General features: G+C 35.6%; 1 pseudogene; it reads left to right on the top strand.

Annotated features, from left to right (window-relative positions):
• The first annotated feature begins 1,427 nt into the window (after nucleotides 1–1,427).
• On the top strand, nucleotides 1,428–3,389 carry LOC127080616 (enoyl-[acyl-carrier-protein] reductase [NADH], chloroplastic-like; annotated as a pseudogene).
• Nucleotides 3,390–7,717: the final 4,328 nt, after the last annotated feature.

Raw genomic sequence — 7,717 nt, 5'->3', positions numbered from 1 at the left:
AAAGGTGTAAATATGGATCAATGTATGTACAAGAGTATGATTAGTAGTTTGATGTATCTTATAGTTAGCATATCTGCCATTACATTTGTTATAGGAGTATGTGCAAGGTATCAGTCTAAACCCAAAATGAGTCAAATTCCTCAAGTGAAAAGAATCCTGAAGTAGATCAATGGAACTAGTGACTATGGAAAGTTGTATTCTCATAATGCAAATTCCTTGCTTATAGGATATTATGATATAGATTGGGTAGGCAGTGTTGATGATAGAAAGAGTATTTTTGGAGGATGTTTCTTCTTGGTAAATAATCTTATATCTTGGTTCAGCAGGAAGCAAAAATAGTGTGTCATTATCTATGGTTGAGGTTGAATATATTGCAGTAGGAAGAAGCTGCTCTCAATTAATTTGGATGAAACAAATGTTAGAGGAATACAATGTCCAGCAAGATGTCATGATATTATATTGTGACAACCATAATGATATCAACATATTCAAGAATCTTATTCATTACAGCAGAACTAAGCATATTGATATTTGTCATACCCCGATTTTGGTCCTGAATTTTTTATTTTTTTTGGCACTTGGCCTAAAGTTCATTTGCATACATTCATTCCCAAATCCATTTTGTTTATTGACAGACATTGGTCATTATCTAGCTTCTTGATCACGGTGTTTTTTTTAAAAAAAATGGATTTTAATTATTTGACTTTTTTTAATTTTCAATTTGATTTTAATTTCGAATTAAGTTTAATTCCAAATTTCAATTTAATCTTAATTTTTTATTTTACTAATGATTCAAACTCTAATTGATTTTAATTTCCAAATGAATGTTAGAGTTGGTATCGAAGTAATTTTAACGAATTATAGATTAATTTGGTTTTAATTTGTCTTTTGCTGATTCGTTACTACTATGTAAATTGATATTTAAATTAGTCTTGGATTATTCCTAAAAATCCACATCCATTTTTATAATCAAATATCCAATAACCCAACTCTATTTTTAAATCTATTTTTGTTTCAAACTATACCCAAAATCCACATCCATTTTCATTATCCATTTGGAACCAAAATCCATTTCATATCCATTTCACATCCAAATCCATTCAATCATAAAAATTAACCAATTAACCCAAAGTTCATTAATCCAAAACAGTTATTAAAAAAAAAACAAATCCCAATTCCAAAAGAGTTCCATAACAGCATCAACCGGAAGCAATCAAGATTTGAAGCCCAAAATATTTCAGCAGACAGAGTCTAAAAAGAGTTTGATATCCGATGGAGGAAAAGTTTCTATATTGCCAAGGAGAACAATAATTACTCAAGATCATTTGCATAAATTCAAAAACTTTTTAAGCCAACCAGCTACACAATCTTCTGTAGTTGGTCCCTCGTATGCAACAACTACATCAGTCCATTCAAGTTCGGCTCCCATGCTGAATTCTTTAACCGATTCTTCTCATTCCCATCTAAATAGTGCCTCAAATTTGGTTGCAAAATGTTGTGGGAACCTTAATCCTCGTCCAATAACTCATGGGGTTATTAAGTCGGAAAATACTAGCCTAAAAGAAACCAATAGAATATCAACAGATCAAGCAACTACTGCAGTCTAAGCTTGTAGTTCACTTACTGATGCTGAATTGACATTTAAGGAGAGCAACCCACCTAAAGAGCTGCAAGGAAGCGTTGCAAAGGAATCTGGAAAAGACAGTCAAGAGAAGAAAAAGAATCACATAAAGTCACTTCTTGTTGCTGCATTTGAGTGTGAACCTCTATGCATAATCCGTTTGCTACAGTCGAAATTGCGGATTGGATACGCCAAGCAAACTCTATTAGCTGCATTAGGCCATGCTGCAGTGTACTCTGAAGAACATTCTAAATCGCCTCCTGGAATTCAGTCTCTTCGCATGGCGTATGGGAACTTCCAAAGAAGTGTGATTTTACTCCTGGTGTTCCTGTTAGGCCTATGCTGTCAAAAGCAACCAAAGGTGTAGCAGAAATTCTAAATAAGTTTCAGGATGTAGAGTTTACGTGTGAATATAATTATGATGGTAACAAGCTCAGTTGGATTTTGCGTCAAGAATGCTTCCACTTCTTTCAAAGTATTGATTGCAGGTTGAAAGGCAGTGAAGTTGAAGCGTTGCCCTCGAAACGAATGACAGAGCCAGACATCATTTTGAAAGTCGCATATATCCAACATTAGTCCTCGCACTCCATTCCTCAACTGATTAGTTACACTGACTTTCACTAACCCTGCAATTTCCGAATCCTGTCAACAGCAGTTCAGTGAACTTCTCTTCTGTTTGAATTTTGATGCGTAAGTTCAGTCCCACAACTAAATTGTCAATGATGCAGCAGCCTCGGGTGAACTATACGGTATGATGTCCGCAACCTGCAACAAACAACAAAGGGCAAGGCAAAACCGTGAAACAAGCCCAAGTTCAGGATTACCAATTAATTTGAAAGGTAAAAGAGCTTTTATTACCGGCGTGGCTGATGACAATGGGTACGGATGGGCAATTGCAAAATCTCTTGCTGCAGCAGGAGCTGAAATTCTTCTCGGCACATGGGTTCCGGCTCTGAATATATCTGAGTCCAGCTTACGACGTGGGAAATTTGACGAATCACGCGTATTGCCGGACGGTTCGTTGTTGGAAATTACCAAAGTTTATCCTTTGGATGCTGTTTTTGACAACCTTGAGGATGTACCAGAAGATATAAAATCAAACAAGCGCTATGCTGGATCCAGCAAGTGGACAGTTCAGGAAGTTGCTGAATCTGTTAAGGAAGACTTTGGCAGCATAGACATTCTCGTGCACTCACTTGTCAATGGACCAGAGGTGACCAAACCACTGTTGGAGACATCTCGGAAAGGATATCTTGCTGCATTATCCGCATCTAGTTACTCCTATGTTTCTTTACTCAAGCATTTTTTTTCCAAATCATAAACCCAGGTGGATCTTCAATCTCTCTCACATACATCGCTTCAGAGAGGATCATTCACAGATATGGGGTTGATGTGAGTTCTGCAAAAAAAAACTGCACTGGAAAGTGATACACAAGTGCTTGCTTTCGAAGCCGGTAGAAAGCGCAAATTAGAATCAACACTATACCTGTCGGTCCATTAAGAAGCCGCGCCGCAAAAGCAATTGGGTTCATTGATATGATGATTGATTATTCAATAGCTAATGCACCTCTACAGAAAGAGCTATCAGCAGAGGAGGTAGGCAATGCATCTGCTTTCTTATCATCACCTTTAGCATCAACTATCACGGGCACTGTTCTATATGTCGACAATGGTCTGAATGCCATGGGTGTTGGAGTTGACAGTCCCATATTTAGTGATCTTAACATTCCAAAGGAACAACATTAAGTACCGATTCTCACCCAAACCATAACAGTCAGTAAGCTTCAAAACCTTAAAACCATTCTAGGAACAATGTTGCATTTACAAGGTTCCTAACCATCTTTTGAAGATTGATCGAAGAAGCTTTTACTCCAAATATTCACTGCAGTGAAAACATAGCCATCAGCAAAGAGTTAAATTTCAAAAAATTCCCAATTTGGGCATTAAGACAAAAACAAAGACGAAAGTACATTGTTCACATTACCGTTTTCGAATCCAGGCATCAAAGAGAGCAATCAAAAGCTGAGCACAAAAAAGCACTTTTGGAAACTTTCTCCATTGAACCTTTGGGCACCAATTGAAACCCTAATTCAGAGCATAAATAGGAACGAAAAAATTGAGAGAGGGATTCAGAAAGAAAAAACGAAAAGTGGAGGCGGAAAGGAATCTCAAAGAACCCTAATCCCAAAATCGAAGCAAGAAACCGGTATTTGGAGATTCAAGGACTACCTGAGTACCCCGTCACCGTCGAAGGTGAGCCGTCCTGTCCATTTTTCTTTCTCTTTTCGCGCTTTGGTTGAGGAATGATGACTTAGGTGTGAACGATCGTGAGATGGTGAGAGCGATGGAGAGGAGAGTTGGAAAGCGATACTGAGCTGGTGATGAGCGTGATGCTCTGATATGAAGTGTGATGTTTGTTATTGTGAACGTAAACTCACGATTTGTTTTCATAGCTTATTTGCATAAGCGCTTCTCACCTTGAGTTGTTTTCGTAGCTTATTTGCATAAGCGCTTTTTGGCATCGTGTTGAGTACTGGCTCATGGGGTTTGGGTTTGGTTTGAACTAAAGCCCAAACAGACTACTCCCTGCAATTAGCTTTTGTTTTGAAATTTAGATTTTTTTCTTAAGTATATAATAGGTTAATTAGGAATATTAGGTAATTAGTTTAGAATATTAGATTTTTTAAGATATGATTAGAAATTTAAAATTAGATTTATGTTTAGAATAAAATAATATTAGTTTAGAATATTAGATTTTTTAGGATATGATTAGAAATTTAAAATTAGATTTATGTTTAGAATAAAATAATATTAGTTTAGAATATTAGATTTTTTAGGATATGATTAAAAATTTAAAATTAGATTTATGTTTAGAATAAAATAATATTAGTTTAGAATATTAGATTTTTTAGGATATGATTAGAAATTTAAAATTAGATTTATGTTTAGAATAAAATAATATTAGTTTAGAGTATTAGATTTTTTAGGATATGATTAGAAATTTAAAATTAGATTTATGTTTAGAATAAAATAATATTAGTTTAGAATATTAGATTTTTTAGGATATGATTAGAAATTTAAAATTAGATTTATGTTTAGAATAAAATAATATTAGTTTAGAATATTAGATTTTTTAGGATATAATTAGAAATTTAAAATTAGATTTATGTTTAGAGTAGAATAATATTAGTTTAGAATATTAGATTTTTTTTTAGGATCATAATTAGGAGTTAATCTGATTAATTAGGATTTTTAATTTTGATTAGTTTAATTAGGGTAGTCCAACAGTTTCCTATTTATTAGTTTTTTTATTTTAATTCTTTTTTATTTATTTATTTTGATTTATATATTTAAATTAGTATTGAAATAACAATTAGTTGGTAAGTGGTTTGGTGGAGAGGAGTGTTGTCTAGGTCTTTAGTGTAATGGGTTCAATTCCCCTATGTGTAGTTTTTTTTTCTTTTAACATTTTCTCTTATATTTATGCTTTATTACTCATAGTTTTTTTATTATTGTTTAATAATATAGATTTGTTTTTCTTTTAATTGCATCATGTGTTCGAAACCATTTGAAAACTATAAAAATCATACTTTTCTCGATTTAATATCGAGCCCATTTTCACACCCTTGTAAGTCGATTGCTTTTTAAGCATCGCCATCAACCTCACATAGCTTACTCTTGGGCTTTCTTACAATGAGCCGGTTCTCTTGCACTTACACTCATACTTTTGCATTATTTGTTGTTTGGGCCCGATTTAATTATTTCATTATTTTTAACCCCCATTTGACAAAATGTACCCCACTCCCCCGATGTGTAATAATCTTGTACTATTTTATTTCTTTATTGTTTGGTTGTTTAGTTAGCTACTAACACAAGAATAAAATCAACAATTTCAAAAATGCAAAAAATATGACTCGATCCAACGTCGAGTATTTTCTCAATAAACAAACCAACTCATTCCTCCCTTCTATTCCATTTCTCTCAAACTTCATCAAATGCTTGATCCAACGTCAAGCCATTTTTTCTAATAAAAACTCAAAAAATATTAATTCATATTCAAGACTTTTTCAATAAAGATGGAAATGGAACGTGGTGTATACCACGCACTCCCGAGACTAGGATTCGAGATGTATATCTCGCCAATCTTAGCTCTCGCCATCATCCAAATTTATCCACTTTGTTTTCTCTCAAACACTTATCCAAATTTCTCTTAAACGTCCATCAATACTTGATCTAGGTCAAGTCATTTTCACAACAAAACTCAAAATACCTAATTCTTATCTAACATTTTCTCAATAAAGGTGGAAATGGAACATGGTGTATACCATGCACTCCTGAGGTTAAGATTCGAGATGTATATCTCGCCAATCTTAACTCTCGCCACCGTCTAAAATTGTCAATGCGGTTTCTTCAAACCCTTTCTCAATCAAATTCCAAAATGCTTAATTCATATTCAAGACCTTTTCAATAAAGATGGAAATGGAACATGGTGTATACCATGCACTCCTGAGGCTAGGATTCGAGATGTATATCTCGCTCATCCAAGTTCTCGCCATCACTCAAAATACATCCAACCAATCAAACTCTTTTCTCGCCGCCGTGCGAGTAATCGAAAACCTTTTTCATAAACGAAAGGTATCTTGTCTTAAGTGATATAAAACAATGTTTCGGCCACGATTGTTGAGTAGAGATAAATGACGCTTTTCCGAATGTAGATTTATAAATCCGTTTGATGTGTGGTACGCGTCCACTCCTCATCTGTTTTGGGTAAAACAATGTTTTCGTCGATTAATACAATATAGCTTTCGCTAAAATCGACCAACAAACAAACATTTTTCTACCCAGAACTACGTAAGCCTTGATTTCTCTTTTGAGATACGTAGGAGCAGAATTTTTAAATCTTGTCAGGCCCACTAATAAAAAACTTAGGTTTAGTCCTTCGTTAAAAAAATCCAAAAACATTTCTTCTTTCTTCTATTCTTCCTTTCCCACCTAATAACTTGAAAAGCCTAACATTTCAAACTAACATTAACGCACACAACTGACCTAATGGTTCCCGTTGAGTACAACGGACGTGAGGGGTGCTAATACCTTCCCCTCGCGTAATCGACTCCCGAACCCTGATATTGGTTGCGATGACCATATCTTATCCTTTCTTTTTGTCTTGGGTTTTATCGATATTTCCCCTTTCCTTTTTAGGAATAAATAAAGTTCGGTGGCGACTCTGTTCAGTCCATCATTGCGAGCGTGCGATCGCGCTTCGCTTTTTAGTCGTATCCCCATTTTTCGAGGTGCGACAGATGGCAACTCTGCTGGGGAAGACAAATCCTTAAGCGAGTCAAGCCTAGTTAGGACGTCTGTGTGCCTTTGTTTGTTTAATTGTGTGGCTTTTCCTTATTTATTGCTTTCTATTATCTTTATTATTATATTGGTATATTTGTTGTATATTGGTTCCAATGTGTTGGGTATTGATATTTGATTGCAAACCATGTGGGAAAGACTCTACACCCGAGTCTAGAGTGAAAAAACATAAGATAGAACGATGGTTGAGTAGTATGGACTCCCGAGGTGAATACTTCGTAAGGGTCGGTACGAGAACCTCACTTAGAGTAGATCCTTTTGCAAATGTTGCCGCCCGAGGTGTATACCTCGTAAGCGCCGATGTTTCAAAGGGGTCCATGACTCTAAGGACCTTTTAGAACATTGAACCTTTGGCCAACTAGAAATGATGGTTACGTAGTATGGATTCCCGAGGTGAATACTTCGTAAGGATCGATACGAGAACCTCGCTCAGAATAGATTCCCTAGTTGGAGTTGATGACCGGAAAGTATTTTCCGTAAGCGTCAAACAGTCTTTTGAATCCATGACTCTGAGTACCCTGTCTAGAACCCAGTCGATGGTTGCGTAGTACGGACTCCCGAAGTGAATACTTCGTAAGGGTCGGTACGAGAACCTCACCCAGAATAGATTCCCTTGATGGAGTTGACGACCGGGAAGTATTTCCCGTAAGCGTCAAACATTCTTGTGAATCAATGACTCTGGGGATCCTTTGTAACAAAGCCCTAGATCATACCCGGTGAGAACCCCGTTTTGGA

The sequence above is a fragment of the Lathyrus oleraceus genome, chromosome 5, assembly GCF_024323335.1.
Source record: "Lathyrus oleraceus cultivar Zhongwan6 chromosome 5, CAAS_Psat_ZW6_1.0, whole genome shotgun sequence".
Classification (NCBI taxonomy): Eukaryota; Viridiplantae; Streptophyta; class Magnoliopsida; order Fabales; family Fabaceae; genus Lathyrus; species Lathyrus oleraceus.
The sequence above is the reverse complement of the archived record's forward strand: the minus strand, read 5'-3'. Positions and strand labels throughout refer to the sequence as shown.